This window comes from Podarcis filfolensis, assembly GCF_964270895.1.
Source record: "Podarcis filfolensis genome assembly, chromosome: 1".
Taxonomy (NCBI): Eukaryota; Metazoa; Chordata; class Lepidosauria; order Squamata; family Lacertidae; genus Podarcis; species Podarcis filfolensis.
Genome location: NC_139604.1, coordinates 91,557,877 through 91,576,548, shown reverse-complemented (window position 1 = coordinate 91,576,548; position 18,672 = coordinate 91,557,877). Strand labels below are relative to the sequence as shown.

The 18,672-nt window shown below is 44.3% G+C and overlaps 1 protein-coding gene across 4 annotated transcripts in view; it reads left to right on the top strand.

Annotated features, from left to right (window-relative positions):
• The window catches only part of MIDEAS (mitotic deacetylase associated SANT domain protein), a 73,479-nt gene that overhangs the window by 12,691 nt on the left and 42,116 nt on the right, over positions 1-18,672 (top strand). The window contains exon 1 of one of the 4 annotated variants that reach the window (XM_083606306.1): positions 6,198-6,865. The exons of 2 other annotated variants lie outside the window; for them this stretch is intronic. The gene's annotated coding sequence lies outside the window, so the exon portion shown is untranslated. Of the gene's footprint in view, positions 1-6,197; positions 6,866-18,672 lie in introns of those variants that run through there. One more of the 4 variants, XM_083606305.1, reaches the window with a different exon arrangement.

The window sequence follows — 18,672 nt, the reverse complement described above, 5'->3', positions numbered from 1 at the left end:
CCTTGCGACTCAAACATTTTGGCACCCGAACGCCGCAATCCCGGAAGTGAGTGTTCCAGTTTATGAATGTTCTTTGGAAGCTGAACGTCTGACGTGGCTTCCGTGGCTTCCAATTGAGTACAGGAAGCTCCTTGGTTGTTGAATGTTTTCGGAAGTTGCACGGACTTCTGGAACGGATTCTGTTTGTAAATTAAGGTACAACTGTATTAACAAACTAATATGATGTATTCTAAGTATTTAAAGAGTGGGGAGGGGAAAAAATCAATATTGGAATTAAGTTTTTATATAGGAGCAACTTGAACATTACATGACACAACTTTTTGGGGGTGATGTGCCACTTCTTAAGAGCGTTGTGGAACAGGCATGGCCAAACTTGGCCCTTCAGCTGTTTTGGGACTACAGCTCCCATCATCCCTAGCTAACAGGACCAGTGGTCAGGAATGATGGGAACTGTAGTCCCCAAACAGCTGGAGGGCCAAGTTTGGCCACGCCTGCAGGCTTAGTATAATTGAAGTCACTTTCCAGTCATATGTTGTTGCTTAAACAGAAGGGATCTGAAAGTCTAGTGGCATGGTTAGTTACTCAACATGTCTATTTTGGGGAGCTAATAAATTGGCAGGACATAGTGACCTACTCCAAAGTGACTTTTTAATGCAGATATTTCAATGAAACTTTATCAAGTCAGGCACAGCGTGAAGGCTTTGACAACTGAAATGTCACTGCCTCTCTTTTATCAAAATCCTGGAGCTTTAGATTTTTGCTATTCAGGATATTCTTGGCCTCAACGTAGAATACTCTGCTATTGTATCTGTGCTGTCAGGAAAGTGTTTATTTACCTTTCAGAATTTAACAGAAAAGACAATTCTGCCAGATGTAGCTTCTCCTGTCATCATAGCATTGTGATCTGACAAACCACAGTGAACACCCAAGACAAAAGTGCTATGGTTAATTTATTTGAATTAATCAGACAATTTTTGGCCTGCAGGGCAGTAGCTTTAATGTGTTGCTATTCAGTGATGGTGCTTTATGAGGAGCACCCTGCACAAGAAGTATTGGGTGGGAAAGTCACCATGAGTTGCTTTAAATTTTCATGTGATGAACACAAAATTATTAAAGGGTGACAGTGTGAACAAAGCAGAAGTGGGTAATTCCTGAAAACTATTGCAGAGGTCCATGGGTTTGTTGCCAAACAAACAAAAAGCATTTAATTGCATGGAAATAGAAAAAGAACATTGTTGTCAGTGCAACAAACTGATTAATGTTTGGTGAATATGGAGTGCTAGTCTCTCGGCACCAAAGATAATGGTGAAGTCCTACTCAGGCTTGTTTGGGGGGTGTATCTTGCTTTAACTGGGAAATTCTGAGTAAAAGTATATATAACTGGGCTGCAAATCTGCTATCACCGGCACTTGCAGCAAGCTTTTGCTGAAGTTAAATCATTTGAGCTCTTGTTTTGAGAGGTTTTGATAGTCATGAAAAGCTGAAGACAAATTTGTGTGACAGCTTTCTGGAAAGCATCATCAACATATAACCCCACAAAAAAAGAGAAATATCCATGTTGTTGATGTTCTTCTGGCTCAGGACTGCATGCTTTGCACTCTGTGTCTAGAGCCAAAGATTTGAATTACGGCACAGCTGAAAGTGATAGCAATGAGCAGCAAAATGTTACAGTGCCTCTTCCTTTCTTTCCCCCTCCTCATAGGGTGATTTATTGTACATATATTGTCACTACTCTCCTTGAATTGGTTGGCAAGGAAAGATACACAGTAATATCTCCAGTATCCTGAATGTTTAAAGCATATTCTGCTCCCCTGAGCTGCCACTGTCACAAAGGTCCAAAAAGACCTGAGTCAGACGATGTCCCTCAGAGCAGCAAACATCTAGTGATTTCTTTGCAGGCCTAGAAGATGGCTATATGCAGACATGGAGGGTGTTAGGAGGGTGATGCATATATTGTGCATCTTCTAAAGAAATAGCCATGTGCTCTCTCAAAAGTATGTTTCTCTTCATTTCAAGATGTTAAAAATTGCACAGTGAAAAATGTGGAATCTGCTTATAAACTTTGAGGATGCCTGGGAGTAAGCCCCATTTAAGCCTTACTTCTGAGTGTATAAATAGGATTATGGTGTAATGAGGCCTTCCATAAATGTATCTGAAACACTGCTTTAAGTGGGAACTGCAGTGATATCTCACTTACCCCATATCACTTATCCAAAAACGTTGAGGATATTTTGGTGATAAAGCCTGCATTGAAGCAATGAGAAGAACAAAGCCTACATGCAAATGTAAGCTTTATCTAGAGAAAGGACTTATAATTACTCTTAATTGTATCTTTAGAAGGCTGCTGGTGGTTTCACAGGCCTTTTCTGTGGATCCTGTTTGCATGTGTTGAAACTTGACACTTTTGCATACTGAATAAAAGAGCCCAGGGAACACAAGTGATACTGTGAATTATGGTAGAGCTGGAGATATCATAGCTGGTAATTTGTCAATGTTGCTGTTTTCACCAAATGCATATTGTCTTTAACAACATTCAGAGTCCCTTTGAATTAATGTCGAATCATGCTGCGGGTCTCATATTTTCATTTGACACTGAACACTTGATCCCAGATGTGCACAGAGCAGAAAACCCTTGGCATCCTTTCCAGGAACCTGGGGTTTTTCCATTGGTTTGGAATGTGAGCCACTAGGCTCTTTGATTTCACTTTGTGGGAGGTTATAAGCAGTGGCTGCAGAGGCTGCATAACACACACACACACCATACATTGAAAGCACACACCCTGCAAGAATCCTGGGAACTGTTGTTTACCCTTCACAGAGCTACAACTCCCAGCACCCTTAATAAATAAGTTCCCAGATTATTTGTGGATGTGTGCTTTCAATGTATGGTGTGTTTGAAGCCAGAGTCTAGTCGATCAAAGGCTTTTATATACAAATGCCTTACTCTGAGATCTGAAAGCTATGCAGTATTATTATTATTATTATTATTATTATTATTATTATTATTATTATTATGTGACAGTGGATTATATTAAGGCAGAGGACGTGCAAGTCTAATGAAGAACCAGTGAACTCATGGGTTGCTACCAGAAGCAAACATGGTGTGTGCAACAAGGAAAGACATGCTTTATCTGTGTTGTACCTTGTGGCATGTTCAGTCTCCAGTATTACCAGTTAGAGGAACTTAGATTACAGGATTGGGAAGCTCCTCTGCCTAGGAAGCATCTGTCAGAGAAGACAGGACTGGGTTATACAGCAGGGGTGGAGAATGGATTGCCCTCCAGATGTTGTTGGACCACAACTCCATCATCCCTGACCATTGGCTTTGGTAGCTGGGACTGGTGGGAGCTGAGTTGCACAATGTCTGGATAGGCACAGATTTTTCATCCCTGTACCGTAGGCTGACTTCACTCTTGTATGCAGCCTGCCTTTCCCCCTTTTTCTTTTGGTACTTAAATACCCAGTCCACCGAGGTGTTTTAAATTTACATAGCAAGGGTGCAGATACAAGATCTTTAAACAATTACAGCATAATTGAACTGTGTTCGGCAACCCTGAGTATGCATTTGTGCTAAATGACTTCTAGAGGGATAATTACATTAGTGTGCTATACAGAAATAACAGTCTTGTGGCATATTAAAGAGACAGGGGCTTTTTAGTGATTTCTCTTAATCTTTGGAACTCCCTTCCTAGGGAACAGAAGTTAACGTACATTTTTTATTAAAGTCTGTTTTGGTTAATTATCATATGCTGTGCTTTGAAACATCATTGCTGCTGCTTATAAATTAGTGGGATGTTTTATTCCTGCTGCATTTGTGTGTTTTGACATTGTGATGGCAGTGTAAGTCATTTATTTACTTAAGCAATTTCTAACAAATTTCTTATGGCATAAGGCCAATAGAGGCCACTGTATCAGATGCATGAATGGTTATCCTGAGTTGGCAGGCTTATCTATCTGTAAGCAGTGGTGGTGGTCAGGGAAAGCAAAAAGTATTACTTGAATAAGTTCAATAAAAGCTTAAATAATAAAAAAAGTATTTTTTCTATATCCAATCAAAATTCTTTCCAAGACTCCAACTTATCAACAGACACTGTGCAATCCACCAGAAATAGATCGATGACCCACTGGTGGATTGTGGTCTATCTGTTGACCACCCTAGAGACAGGCTATTGTTCTACCTCCTCTATCAGAGACAGTAGGTCTATGAATACCAGTTGCTTCGCATGGGTATCTGCCTGACCATAAAAGTGCTGGAATGGATAGCCCTTTTGGCCTGATCCAGCAGCAGCTTATTGTGTTCTGCCATCTCCTTATACTGTATGTCACCTTATGGCAAATTCACACTTAAAGGTAAAGGGATCCCTGACCATTAGGTCCAGTCGTGGCCGACTCTGGGGTTGCAGCTCTCATCTCGCTTTATTGGCCAAGGGAGCCGGCGTACAGCTTCCGGGTTATGTGGCCAGCATGACTAAGCCGCTTCTGGTGAACCAGAGCAGCGCACGGAAACGCCGTTTACCTTCCCGCCGGAGTGGTACCTATTTATCTACTTGCACTTTGACGTGCTTTCGAACTGCTAGGTTGGCAGGAGCTGGGACCGAGCAACAGGAGCTCACCCCGTCGCGGGGATTCGAACCACCGACCTCCTGATCGGCAAGTCCTGGGCCTGCCTAAACTCTGCTACTTTGCACCACTGCTTGTAGCTGGATGATTTGAATTTTCCAAATCTCCTCCTGACTAGAGGCATCTGTCTAGCAAGTGTTGGGCTGTCCCATTTGGCTCTTCCCCGCAAGAGGAATGCGGTGAATGCCTCTGCAAGATGGTACATGACAGAACTCTTGCCCAGCAGTTATGAGGCTGCTGTTCCTCCTCTTCTTCTTTTTCCTTTTCTGCTGCAGAAACCAGCAGGCTACCAGGGCTTCGATTCCTTCCTGTTCTGCCATAGCACTGTTCCTTCCTCTTGCACTCATTTGCAATGCACGTTTCTTTCCTGCTGTAGTAGTAAACGGAAGCTGCTGTTGCATGGATATCCCCTGCGCTGTGCAAGATGCAAATAAAAACTGAAAATGCGGTGGTGGTGGTGGTGGAGGAGGAGATGCAGATTATTTGTGGGAGGCGCCAAAGGAAGACGGCCACACAGTTGCGGAACTCACAACTCTCCAAGGGAGGGCTTATCAATAGCCTTCTTTCACATACATAAAGGAGCTGGAGCTGTTGCACAAGAACAAGCGATGAGTCACAGCAAAGCAACTCAGAGGCCTCTCGATACTCGAATCCAGCGATGTGTTTTACTCTGGGCTGCTCACCCTTCCTGCTTCCCACATTTTTGGTGACAATTCCCACCCCCACCTTCCCGTCTGCATTTTGTTTTTGGTTTGCATTTGTGCAAACGGCAGGAAATGTCGTGGCACTTTCTAGAGTAGCTGGTTCAAGTAGGGGCGCGTGAGTGCCTCGTTGTGCAAATCCTGACAGCCCAATCCTATACGCCTTTTTAATCTGGATCGGGCGCAAGCCATTTCGTGGGGATTTTATTCCCATGCAATAACGTCGCGGTGGGGGGGGAATCCTGCGCAGATTTACTTGGGCTTAAACCCCCCACCCCCGTGAACGAAGTGGCACGTGCTTGCCTAGTATCGGCCTGCACCCCTTCAGGATGCAGCCGGGAAATTTGCGCTTCTAATCATATTGGTGGCCCTCCTACACCATTTTCGCCCCCCGCGCCCCGTTCCATTTCCTGCGCCCAAATGTGAGTTTCCAGCGCTTTAATTGGGGCTTTTGTTTTGATGTGTCTCTCCCCCCCCCCCCATGCAAAAATCACGCACAAGCCTGATTTACGGGCTTAGCCTATAAAAGCAAGGAGAGAGCAAAAGTAAACGTCCCTCCGAACGGGAAAAAGTCAGCACTATTCCTGGCAAAACAGCGTTTCCAGTAACGTGATCAGGCTCTTTCCCCCTGACCTTGTAGCTGCATCGAGATGCTAGCAATGCGTGCCAGAGCAACTGGATCTTCCTGGCAACCGAACCTTTTGGACGGACGGGCCCGCTCTCTCCATCTCATAGCCACAGACGGGCACGCACGAACGAAAGTGTTGAGTTACATGGGGTGGTTATTATACATTAAAAAAAAAACAACTTTATTTGCCTTATATGGCCACAGGAAATGGGCGTGGCTTAGGCCTGCTGCCGGGTGGGGGAGCCTGAGCAGGAGCCAGTTGTGCTGATGAAGTGGAAGAGCTGGTTTTACTTCTGTTGCAGCAGGGCATATGTGTTTTGCAGGAGGTGGCTGCTCCTAATTTCCTTTCCTGAGAGTTGTGCAATCTCTTGGTTCTCAGAAGGAGGCGGGGAGACGGGTGGGTGGGAAGCCAGCGCTCTCTGCTGTGGCTGTGGCTGCTGCTGCTGCTGCAGTTGCTGCCTCCTTCGTAGCTAAGGAGCTTCTCTTCCCTCCTCCTCCTCCTCCTCCCCCCCCCCCACCGCTCTGCTCCCCAAGCTGTGATCTCAAATCCTGTGACTCAGAGACTTGCAATCCTGACACTGCAACGTGCGGTTGGCGGCGGAGAGGGCAGCAGCAGCAACAGCAAACCGGGGCTCTCCACATCCCGGGCGGCAGCGAGCAAATACTGCAGGACTTTGTGCGCAGAGAGCCAGCAACCGAGCAGGCTGACAACTTGTGCACGGGATCTTTGCAAGGAAACTTCCTGCATTCTTTCCAAGAGAGCCTTGCTGGGGGGGGGGTAGCGGGAAGGTCTGTTCCTCCTCAGTCGCTTGTTGCTTTTTGGATTTGGCACTTAAACCGTCAGCAGAGAAGCACTGGAGCGAAGAAGAGCGATGGGAACTCGCCTGGCTTTTATTTGGCGCTTGAGAACAAGGAGGTAAGTTTGAAAGCGAGAGGGGGGACGTCTGCACGGTCCGGAGCAGGGCCTCTGCTTTTCTTCCGCTTGTTCTTTGCAGCGCGGAGCTGGTGTTGGAAACCATAAGAAGCCGCGGCGCGTGGGGAAGAAAGGGTGCTTGTGTGCTTGCAGCCGTGGAATATATATTTAGATTTGTTGCAATATAAATACTGCAAGGAGTGGATGGAAGAGTTAGAGTGGGGAGGGCGAATCGAGGGCTTTGGGGGGAACTTTTTTGGCTTGCCTTTCCTGTTTTCTTTAAAGCCTGCCTGTCTGCCTCCTGCGAGCCCTGCGTTTTGCCTCACTCTTGTTTGTGCAGCTACGCAGTTCGGTGCTGCTCAGGGGCGGCCGCGGAAAGGAGGTTTCCTCCCTTCAGAACCGGGAAATGAGACGCAGGCGGAGTGCTCTCTCTCTCTCCCTCTCGTGTGTGTGTGTTTTGCAAAACGTTCCCTTTGTCAGATGGGAGCAGCTTCTAAACGGGAGTAAGAAGTGGAAAGAGGTGATTTGGGTGGCCTTTGCTCGCTCGCTCTCCTGGTCATGAGATGGACATTTTTCTGACCAAAGACGTCGCGCTTTCAAAACGACGCTGCCTCCATGCACTCCCCACCCTCCCGGTCGCCGCCGCATATAATTCACCCTAATCCTTTGCTCCTGATTAATGGGTAAATCCCGAAGTGGAATTTAAGCTATGCTTTGTGTCTGAGGGTGCAAGTCGTGCAAGATTGCCTTATCTCCCCCCCCCCACTCCGATTTCCCCTCTCCTACCCCTGGCTACCACAGTTATTTTAACGAGGAATTGCAATGCCAACTTCCCCCCTCCCCCAAACACACACAAGCCAAAATCTTGGAACTCTCTCGTGCAGATTTTCCATTTTGTTAAGAGCAACGTGCACCGCCCCGCGCGTGCAGAGATGGGCCGCAAGTCTTTATTTACTAGTTTGGGGAAGGGGGGGGGCTGCGAGTTTCAGAGCAGCCGTTCATTCCCGTCCGGAAGCATAAAAGTTGTGCTTGTGTAAGATGGTTCCTGCATCTCATGCTTTTTGCAAGCATTGGGGTTGCAGAATGAGATACTCTTTTTTAATACACGGTGGTTTAGTTCCTAAATTCCCCACTTGTTTCAGCCCATATGGCTAGCAAACCTGTAGAATGTGCTCCTACGGGCAGCTAAGTCCCAGTGTGCTCATAAATTTTTAGAGAATGAGATAAGGGATGTGAAGGGAGTCAAGGTGGTGGTTTAAAGTCCAGGTGACTCCTGGGTCCCAGAACTGTGATCTCATCCTGCAATCCACCAGCCGCTCTAGCAAAAGTGGCAGCAATGTTGAAAGATATGTGTAATCACAGTCGTGGTGACTTGCCAGGGCGTATGGCCATAGTTCTGGCAGGTGACATCATCAAAGCTGTTCTAGTTCCTGTAGAAATCAATGAGAGAGCTTTGCTATTAACTAGAGGAGCATAATAGGTCCTTGTACTTGACAAGTGCTGCATCCTACATAAGAGGAGCCTGCTGGATCAGGCCAGTTGCCTATTTAGTGCAGGAAACCCCCAAGCAACTCTGCCCATCTTCAGTTCCCAGCAACTGGTATTCAGAGGCATAATGCCTCTGACAGCGGAGGTGGGACATAGCTATCCTGGCTAGTAGTTCTTGATATGCACTGTGTGAACAAGCACTTCAAAATAATAAAATCTGTCCCGCATCTTCCAACATGCAGTTTAATCAGAAGCCTACAAGTTCTAGTAGTTGTGTTTTGGCTCTGAGATGGACAGCTTTCAGCAAAAGTATGTTTCTTGGGGACATTTGTGTAAAGGCTCATTTAGATGGTCTTATCTCAAGAGAATCTGCATGTTTATACAGGAGAGGTATTGTCTTCTGATACACAGAATTAAATGCGCCCCCCTTTTTTTTAAGCTTTGGGTTTCATGCCTTGCCCGGTGGTTGTATTGCCTGTTCCTGTGCAATGTCTCTCATGTGTGCAGATGTGTCGATAAAGTTTGCTTTTGCCTAGGGCTGACTTCAGAATCACAGATAAGTTCATTGATTGCTTCCAGGCCACTGTAAATAGCACAGTTTAGGCTGAAGCAATACAGGAACTACACATGGTTTGACTTCCTCTGTGATGGGTTAGCCCAAGTGATTTGGCCACACTCCATGCCAAAATTGCAGGGGATCCTTTGCACACATGTTGCAGTGGAAATGTAAGGGTTTCTTGAAGGTAGAAATTTGGAAAAACACTACACTAAAGAAATAAGTCAAGACCCCTTATTTTCCAGAAATAGAAACACTAGGAAGCCAAGGATATGCCTGAAGAATGGCCTTCAAGCACATTAATTCTTGTCTAGGCTTAAGATGGTGTTTCCGTGCGCTGCTCTGGTTCGCCAGAACCAGCTTAGTCATGTGGGCCACATGACCCGGAAGCTGTACGCCAGCTCTCTCGGCCAATAAAGCGAGATGAGCGCTGCAACCCCAGAGTCGGCCACGACTGGACCTAATGGTCAGGGGTACCTTTATCTTTTCCTAGGCTTAAGATATGTGCACACTGTTCTTAAGAACTTTATCACCTTGTTTGGACTGCCAGGGCAATGTAATCAAATGCAGAAATCTGTTTAAAAGACGACTAGTGGCTTTGCTGAAATCTTAAACGTGTCTCCAAGCTTAGTATAAGTTAATTCAACCTTTGCCAACATGGTCTTCCAGATAGTTTAGACTACAATTCCCATTGGTCCCAGCCAGCACAGAGTTGTAGTCCGTAGCACCTGGAGGGGGCCAAGTTGATGATGGCTATGTTCAGTACAGTAGTCCTGGGCAGACTGAGGTGAACCATTTACTTCTTGCACGCTTAGTAACTTGCTGAACCTTTTATATTGAACTTGTTGGGATTGAGAAAGAGATACTTTATCCCTCCATGGGTGTGATTGCAATGACTTTTTAGTCTGTTCCTTTGTCTTCAGAAATTATGCAAACTATGCTGGCTTGAGGCTTTGGGTTACTAAAGAATGAACTTGATGACAGGATGCCTTATTATGTGGATGATGGGAAGGGGCCTGAATGGCAGAAGGCATGCAACTATGTATGTACTGGTAGAGTGCTTTGGCACTATTTGTGGGAACCTTTGTATGGCACAGAAGTCTCCAGATGCTGAGACATTAGGGTAACTTTTGATGAAGGAGGATAGTGGGCTGTTAACACAAGTCTTGCATCTCTATAAATTTGGAGTCGGTGGAATTGATTTGGGTGCAACAACACTCTGTCTCTTCTCCCTGTACACTTCCAGGATCTATCTGAATGTGTTGTCCTGGGTTCTTTTTTTGGTGACTGTTGCTCTCTACATGTCCACATGACTTTTAGGTCTGGCCCTGCAGTATTCTCTAACCTTGTTCTTGTATTTCGTTGTGGATTTAAATCAAAGTGTATGGTTTTTCTAATTTGTGCATTTCCTGCCCAAGAATGCATACTAACTGGTTTACTGTAACAATGAAAGCATATTGGTTTGCAACTTGGTAAAGTTTTATATACCAGTTTATATGAGCATCATCCGAAATGTTTGGTCATGCAACCCACATGTCTTTTGTGCTGCACAATTTTTTCTGTTTAGAGATAAGGAGGGGGAGGGATCACTGTGAAATTATTAGATTTTTGTTCAAGTGTCTGTACAGTTGCAAGGATGCAAGACTGAAGAGAAGTCACAAGCCAGTGCAAAGTTACGTGTGCAGGATTGTGGGTATCATAGAATCATAGAATCATAGAGTTGGAAGAGACCACAAGGGCCATCGAGTCCAACCCCCTGCCAAGCAGGAAACACCATCAGAGCACTCCTGACATATGGTTGTCAAGCCTCTGCTTAAAGACCTCCAAAGAAGGAGACTCCACCACACTCCTTGGCAGCAAATTCCACTGTCGAACAGCTCTTACTGTCAGGAAGTTCTTCCTAATGTTTAGGTGGAATCTTATTTCTTGTAGTTTGGATCCATTGCTCCGTGTCCGCTTCTCTGGAGCAGCAGAAAACAACCTTTCTCCCTCCTCTATGTGACATCCTTTTATATATTTGAACATGGCTATCATATCACCCCTTAACCTCCTCTTCTCCAGGCTAAACATGCCCAGCTCCCTTAGCCGTTCCTCATAAGGCATCATTTCCAGGCATTTGACCATTTTGGTTGCCCTCCTCTGGCAAGGAAATGTTGCAAGGAAAGGCTGGACAAAACAGTGTTTCTCCATGAGATGGAAAGTAAATGTTTGCACTGCTTGGTGTCCTAAATACTAATAATTTGCTGTAATAATTGATATACAGTAGTAGCTCTTGTTACGTAAACTTCAGGATGCGAAACCCAGAAGTATTTGACTGTAGGATGCAGAAGCGGTCCTCAGGTTGTGGAAACCTCGGGATCCAACCGGACCTCCGGAACGGATGCCGTCCGCAACTGGAGGTACTACTGTAATGCATGAATTGTTTCATTACATTTACAATTCCTGGCTTGAAAATCAGTTATTTTTCTCCATTATTTTTAATTGTTTCCATAGAAAAGCAAACTGCAAATCTGTTTGATTAAAGAAGCATAAGCTGAATGATAAGATTCGAATTTAACATTTGTGTTGGCTTTGTTTAAAATGGAACCATAAAAATACTTATTATAACTGAAATGTAAAAACACGTTAAAGTATTATTTAACAAGTGACTTTTAAAAATTAAATAAATTATTTCTTAACCTTGATTGTATTTGGATACCCTGCAGTAGATCTCATGAAGAGAGCTCTTAGTATATAATCTCAAAATAGTCAGGAATGTGGTATGAATGTTCCTAGTTTCTCATGAGGGGAAAATCCATTCCGGGATAAGAATAATTTCTGTAGGCCACAATTGTTGGGCATTGGTGGAACTGTGAATCAGGTGCAGAGGTGGGAGTGCTCACCTGTAGCACTGTGGCCTGGCTTGCTATGCAAGTCATCTCATAGTTGATGCAGTTATACACAGAAAGACTGTTGTTGGCCTTGAGCACATAGGAGCTGTAATTGATGCCGATAGTTAAAAATAACAAAGACTAGAATGTAAGAACAACAACAAAACTGCATTCGGTGAAGGCTCTGAACAAGAATGCACTCATCAAGCTTTCAGTGTGGAAACTTAATTTTCAGATTTTATGATGCTGGCAACTTTCAAAACCATTTACCCTATTCCTGGCCTATCGACCATGCAGATGAACATTGTAAAATTTGGTCACTTGCATGGGGCCAAGTAGAATGTTGAAGGACAGATCTATAAAGTACAAATTACAAAACCTTTGTATTGTTCTGTCATTGCACAGCCTGTCAGAACAGGTAGTGAATGCCTAAAGTAAAAGGGGGAAATTTATATAGGTAACTAGAAAGTGGGTGTTTACCCTCTCTTTGACCTTTATCAGTTAGGATTCATATGAGTGCTATTCTTAGATTATATAACATATCCCTGCCACTACATCATTATATAACCATGGGTTTATCCTTCCAATGCACTTTATTCCTCTTATTTTATGAAGATGGGGATAATTTTGTTTTGTCTTAAACACTTTTAGGTTGCAAAAGTGAAGTACTTAACATTTGGATGTAATGCTTTTGCAGCTGACTCCTAATGCAACATTTTTCAGAGGGGTAGCTATGTAAGTTCATTGCCTCAATAATAACAAGAAAGTCTTGGGCACCTTAAAGACGAATGCATTTATTATGACAGTGCTGGGGAAGCTCTAGCGTGTGGGCCTAATAAGGTACATTAGAACATTTGACCCTTGAGGTTGTCTCAGCCTTGCCATGCCCACTTGTCGTACACCTGATGCCATTATGTTGGTCAGGGGCTGCACTGAAGGGGGGTTTACAATTGTTGCTGATCAATGGTGCTTTTGGTACAGTGTTCAGCAAGACCCCACACTGACACTTTGCAGAGGAGAACTAATACAGAGTGTGGCAGGTACATTATAGCTTAAGCATATGTAAAATAATGTTCTGCTACCATTCACAAAAGGAACGCGGGTGGGGCTGTGGTCTAAACCACTGAGCGTCTTGAGCTTGCTGATCAGAAGGTCAGCGGTTTGAATCCCTGCGACGGGGTGAGCTCCCTTTGCTTGGTCCCAGCTCCTGCTAACCTAGCAGTTCCAAAGCATGCCAAAAAGTGCAAGTAGATAAATAGGTACTGGTCCGGCAGGAAGGTAAATGGTGTTTCCGTGCGCTGCTCTGGTTTTGGTGCACCAGAAGTGGCTTAGTCATGCTGGCCACATGACCCGGGAAAACTGTCTGCGGACAAACACTGGCTCCCTCGGCCTGTAAAGCGAGATGAGCGCTGCAACCCCAGAGTCCTCTGCAACTGGACTTAACTGTCAGGGGTCCTTTACCTTTTACCATTCACAAAACCTTATACTGTATTAAAATTTTGGCATTTCATTTCCCTCTGACCCTACTCTTCACATTTTTACACCCCTAATATACTTGCCAATTTAGAGCGATGCTAAATGCTTCTGATGAAGTGGATTCCAGTCCATGGAAGTTGAACACTATAAATTTATTAGTCTTTAAGGTGCCTCAAGACTTCATTTTTAATAAAGCATATTATAGTTACAATCCAGCCGAACCACTTTTAGATCCTGCTTTTTTCTCTGAGATCTGTGTATGTCCTTTTGCATTGAAAATGGTGGAAGTCAAAACTGCTTAGTTACCTTCTGTATTAATTTACCTCTCCTGGTTTGTATGAGGTGGCCAGTTTTTGGAACTGCACTCTGCTAAATCTGTGGCTATTAAGTGCTTGGATGAAAAGTGAACTGACTTGGAGTTGAATCCAAAGAAGCTGCGGTAATAGGAGAAGCAGCTGGAAGATGTTAACAGCCAAGCTTTCGGCTTCTTCATTTGTTGGAGATGTGTGACTTTGGGCTACTGTTGATTGCCTTGTGACAGCTGTGGCCAGAAGCATTTTCCCCCACCTTGATATGGCAGATAACAGTATGCTTGTGAAACTTGCTCCATTTACAGTGTCATTTTGACTACTGACTGGACTACTAGAGTGAAATCCATATAGGGCTTTCCTATCCTAGGAAAAGTTTCCAAAATGTCAGTGTGTGCAGAATGTGACTGTTGGACTCTAGATTACCAAGGAAATACTGTATTTATTAGATGTAATACATTGTATCAGGTATACATATACTTTATGTCTGGGTTTTTACCAAGGTATGCAGTCTACAAGGTGTTTTAGGGTTTGAAATATATCAACTTGTGAGACTTTCTCCTCTGTGCATCTTGATGAGAGTTTAAGTTATTGGTAATAATAGTCCCCCAGGAGGCAATCACTCCTGGCGTCAAGTGAGATTCTATAGGTTTGTTTTGATTTGGTCAAGAGCAAGGCTGAAAACTTACTTCTCTGGATAAAACAACAACAACAACCACCCAGAAAAATGGCACGGGAACCTTGGCTGCAGTTGTAGCTGTCACTTCCTGAAGTGTTGAAACATCCTCTTCCTCATCTTCTGCCTACCTCCAGCTTGCAACACAGAACTTGCGGAGCAGAGTTATAGTGCTGGGAATGTGTAAGCTTTTGTCATCATGTTGAGTTATAAGGGGCAGAAGCTGAGCTTGCAGAACCTCTGCGTTTTTAGAATATGGCTTGACAATGAGATGTAGGATGGCAGTGAACCATCGGAAGAATTCAGCCATTTCTTTGCCTTTCTTTGGTGCAAGTAATGGTGTGAACTGTGTCTTCTCTGAGGAAGTCAAATCTCTGCAATAAGTTCCAAGCTTCTTGTTACCAAGCCTCCTTTCAGTTTCAGGTCCCCTGTGATTTAAATCAGTAGCCATGTATTAAAAAAACCCAAAAAAACAGTTTTGGATTTCGTGGCTGATGTATCCAGAGAGGCATATATGTCTATAAGAGGGTCTGGCTGAATCAACCCTGAACTGCTTCTTTAATTTAATTAAAGTGACCAGATACATTTATCCTATATCATTTTTCTTATTCAGAATATTAATAACATGAAAAAAATTGGCTGGGTTAAGATTCAGCTGATGGCAGTCCTGACTTGTGCCTTTCTGATTTTATTCACCACGATTCCTGGTTTCAGTGGAGGAGACAGAAACATAAGAATTTGTCTGATACTGAACCAGAGCAGTGGTCCATCTGGCCTGGCATTGTCTGTGTGGACAGACAATAACTAGAGTTTCCTTCTGTTTCTTGTCCTACCTGGAAGTGCCTGGGATTGAACCTGGGACCTTATGCATGCAAAGCATGTGCAAATGAGCAAAGCTGCTGATCAACCCGACACCAAACCCCAGATTCAGATCTCTGCACCCCCTTTTCACCTCCTGTTACGGCTTTGTTACCACTTTGAGGGGCCCTGTGTCAGTAGCCATTCTGCATAGCCTTCACATTCTGATCCACCGTACAGTGTAAAAGCTTTAAAGCTGCCTTGCTTCTCACTCTTGGCCTAGATACTGCTTTGTACTGAAGTGGAAAGTCCAAGAGGGAGCAAAGATTACCTTTGCCGTGCAAATACTCTCCTGCATTCCTGCAAAGGCTGCATTCCCCTGCCTCTCGCTCCCCACCACCGCCATGCAGAAACAAAGCAAATTTAAGCTTGGGAATTGTCTCTAGTTTCCATAGTTTAGCTTGTTTATGCCAGTTTATTTTGTTCTTGGTGCAAGCAGCAACAGCATTGTCTTGGCTCTGGGAATACAAGAACGAGGAGAACTTCTGGCCAACTCCATGTTTAGTTGTTCCAACTCCAGGGCCGGCTGCAGTTCCTGCATGGCTGACGTAAACACTGCTTTCTGTTGGTAGCAACTACCTTCTTGGCAGTTCCAAAGAGGAGAGCCAGAAATAGCCTAGTTAACAGCTCCGTTAATCGTTAGCAACTAACTTGTTTCCAAAAGGAACGAATGTGTACTTTTGTGTCATGATTGTATAGATTACCTTCTCTAGATCCTGCTGGACCATGCACCAGCCAGCTCAAATTACTAGTATTTCTCACAACAGTAAGCAATACTTAAGCTAAAGTGAGCCCTATCTCATTTGTCAGAACGATTTCTAAACCATCAAGTAGTTAGACAAAACAAATGCAACAAATTGAGTTCTGCTGAAATAAAATCTGCGGTGCTGCTTCCCCTTTCTGTAGGAGGCCTTATCTCCAGCCTACCTGCCCTGTTCCAGGTGTGTGCAGTTTCCCTTTTCCATTGTATTCTGCATGCCGTTTTCTTTGCTACACACCCTAACAAACTCTCTTTGCAGCTGCTGGTTTGAGAAGTTTCACCACCTTCCTGTTCATGCAACATAAACAGAGTTTGATTTGGTTATTAAGTAGGGATTAATGGTGAGATTTATCAGGATTAATATTTTTTTATCATGGCCATTCCCAAAATATCTTTCCAAACTCTAAAACAGCACCTAGACATTGTAATAAGTACTCCCTCCCCCTCTCTGCAATGACACCTTAAAAACACACACACTCCAGTGTTGTTTTTCTTGCAGGGATTACTGCCAAGTGCAGGGTCTTCTATTGTCTATTGTTGAAGAACACTGTCCATTCGCAGTTCTTCCAAATAAGAGCCGCAGGCCAAGTTTGCAATAAACAACCAACAGTTGCACTAAGGTTTGCAAGCAGTTATTACAAGGAAATGGGGAAGCAGGAGACCAGAGTTTGCACTGACATGTCACTTTAAAAGCACAGGGCCCTTCTGTGAAAGTACTTGGCCGAAAGCCACCCTCTGAGTCACATATGTTGCTCCTTTGACCCTCTGATACCACTGTAATATGTCTCTTAACATGCCAGTTGCTGGAGCATATTAAAGCAGTTGAAAGGAATGGCAGCGGTGCTGTTGAAGTGAAGAATAAATAAAGGCGAAGCCCATACGTTTTGTGTTAAGAGACCAGAAGAGTAGATGATACTGCGGGTGGAGCAGTTACACTCTTCTTTCTAAAGCTGTGACATTTGCTGAAACAACTAAAGAGCAATCTGGTTTTGTAACACTGGGGTAAACAAGTCTTGTGGCAGCATAGTTCGATCCAAGTTTGTCATACTTGTAAAAGTCGGTGTGGTTTAGTGACAAGACCGTTTGGGGGCTTTTGATATGGGGAAATCCCACTCAAGGTACCCAGGGTGACCGAGACAAGGAAAACGAGTGGCTCACAAGTTCATTCTGTCCTCGCTGAAAGGGAAATCGGAGGGAGCATGTGTGAAAACTAAGGCCTACCTAGGCCCAGAAGCCAGAGCACAAGTAGATTAGTTCAGTTAGCAGTGATTACCTGAAGGTTTAGGCATAGCTGTCAACGTTTCCCTTTTTTTAAAGGTAATTCCCTTATTCCGAATAGGATTCCTTGCAAGAAAAGGGAAAAGTTGACAGCTATGGGTTTAGGTGGTGCATCAGTTCTGTAATGAGGCTTGCCAGCCTTCACAAATTCTAAATCCAAATATTTAGCAATTTTTTTCTAAAAGCAAGCATTAATTGCTGTGCAAAGCCACTGAATATTTGACCTTAGCTTCTCTGTCCACAAACTGGGCAGCCTATGCACGCTTCCACAAGTGGCACAAGCCATCAGGGTTTGTGTCACTTCTGAATAAGGACAGGAGTACCTGTAGGTCTAGCTGTCGTGCAGCATTGCCTTCGCCAGCCTGGGGCCTTCCAGATGTTTTGGATTACCATCTCCCAAACATCTGGAAGGCCCCAGGTGGGGGAAGGCTCATGTAGCCTGTACTGATGCCTATCTCCACAGCCCTGTGCTGCTTTCCCTGACACAGTGCATGGCAGGAAAAACCAGATCAGGGCTTGGAGGGGCTGCAGATTGCTCTAGTCCCTTACAATGGGGGTGGCTTCTGACCCACTTTCCTACGTGCTCAGTGGGTGCATTTCCTTCCTCAGTTCCCTTTGCATCATAAGACTTTCTAAATGCTTTGCTGCTTATGGGAAGATAGAGGGACACTGCTGGTATGGTGGAACTGCTTAACACTCTCTCTTTAGAAACCATTTTCTTTCCTCCTTCATGATTAAATATTATTTCTTCTTTCCCCTCTCTCCCCTTCCTGTTTGGTTCCCCTACCCCTTTTCTGCAGAAATGCTGGATTTTTTTTCTTTGGGGGACTCTTGCCACACAGAAGGCAGTTTTTATTCCTCACTCAAACCACCAGTGTGTAGGAGGGCTGTTCTGCTGTCATTTCCCACTTCAGGGAGCAGTGGGTGGTGAGTGGGAGGGAAAAGGCTGGTTTGCAAGGCAGCCTGCAGGAATGTTAATTGTGCCTGCTATTCACAAAGCTTGAATTGGGTGGTTTTCATTAATTGGGTTGATGTGACCATGTGGCTGGAGGCTGGCTTTAGAGACAAGAGGGTATGCACTGATTTTGGCCAAGTTATAATTAATCCATACATGCGTGAGCACTGCTTACCTTAACTGGCTTGCCTGGCTCTCAGCAGTATCTGTCGCTATCGATGGCAGCTTCGTGGTGTGCATGAACCTCAACAAGACAAGGATGGCAACCTCCTTCCGTCTGACCTTTCCTAAGGCCATTTTGTTAACGCCACGTACCAAATCTAGATCACACCGATAGGTTTTATGCTGCAAAATTAGTTATGTTTGAGACAAGAAGGAAGCTAGAAGGTAAAATATGCAGCATATTCAGACGTAGGTAAACTTGACTTTGTTTATTTCCCCTACAATTTGGCTTAGAAGTTCAGGTAGATGCCTTTTACATTGTGCCACCCATATAAATGCTTCCATAGTTAAATGGGAGCTTGTGGGGTACTCCATAAGAATCTTTTATTGGTTTCTGTCGCAGTTCTTCAGATATTTTAGATC